The 862-nt window shown below is 51.6% G+C and overlaps 1 non-coding gene across 1 annotated transcript; it reads right to left on the bottom strand.

Annotated features, from left to right (window-relative positions):
• Window positions 1-481: 481 nt before the first annotated feature.
• On the bottom strand, window positions 482-612 carry LOC127186081 (small nucleolar RNA SNORA17). The gene has a single exon (XR_007830325.1). It is a non-coding gene; the product is annotated as a small nucleolar RNA SNORA17 (small nucleolar RNA).
• Window positions 613-862: the final 250 nt, after the last annotated feature.

Genomic DNA, 862 nt, shown 5'->3' with positions numbered 1-862 from the left:
TGGTGGCAGCCAAGGCCAGGTACCCCACCATGGTCCCAGGTGATGTCACAGGCTACTCATACCAGGCTGGTCCTCACTACCCTGGAGTCTCCAGTTCTGCCTCTCTTCATTGTGCCCACATCCTACTGTTTCTCTTTCTCTTCCATTTCTCTACCACTTAGGTCCTTTTAGTGGTGCCCAGGGTCTCTGAGTGTCTGGGGTCAATTCAAAAGTGGTCCGCTTATGGAATATGGCACAGGGCAGGGGGCATCTCCGGCATAGTCTGCCCCTGCCCCCAGGCCTGCACAGCACCAGACTGGTGGCCATCTCAGGCTTGTTCTCTGCCCCCGGCCCAAGGGTGGCCCCATGTCTTGGGCTCCTCCTGGGGCCCTGGTTCCAGGCAGGGATCTTCTAGTCTTCAGCTTGCTCCTGGTTCTGGAAGCCCTTCTGGGCCTGTGCAAAGGAGGAATGGTGGTCCTCTCAGGCTTGCCTTTTTTCAGGGAGTGTTAGGCTACTAATCATTTGGATGCTCATAAGAACACTGAGCACAGACATAGGCTCTCTCCTCTCTACCACCTACTGATGCACACGTGACAGGACCGACCACATTTAAAAAATGAACTTCGGGGCTGGAGAGATGGCTGAGAGGTTAAAGGCACACTGACTGCTTGCTCTTCCAGAGGTCCTGAGTTCAGTTCCCAGCAACCACATAGCAGCTCACAACCATCTATAATGAGATGTGATGCCCTCTTCTGGCCTGCAGGTGTACATGCAGACAGAGCTTACATAACAAACAAACAAACAAACAAACAAATAAAATGAGCTTCACCAAAGTTGGTTTTAAATACGGCCAGGATATTTAGAGGATATTTCAGTCACAATA

This window comes from Acomys russatus, chromosome X (assembly GCF_903995435.1).
Source record: "Acomys russatus chromosome X, mAcoRus1.1, whole genome shotgun sequence".
Taxonomy (NCBI): Eukaryota; Metazoa; Chordata; class Mammalia; order Rodentia; family Muridae; genus Acomys; species Acomys russatus.
Note: the sequence above shows the minus strand (reverse complement) of the source record. Positions and strands in the feature narration are given on the sequence as shown.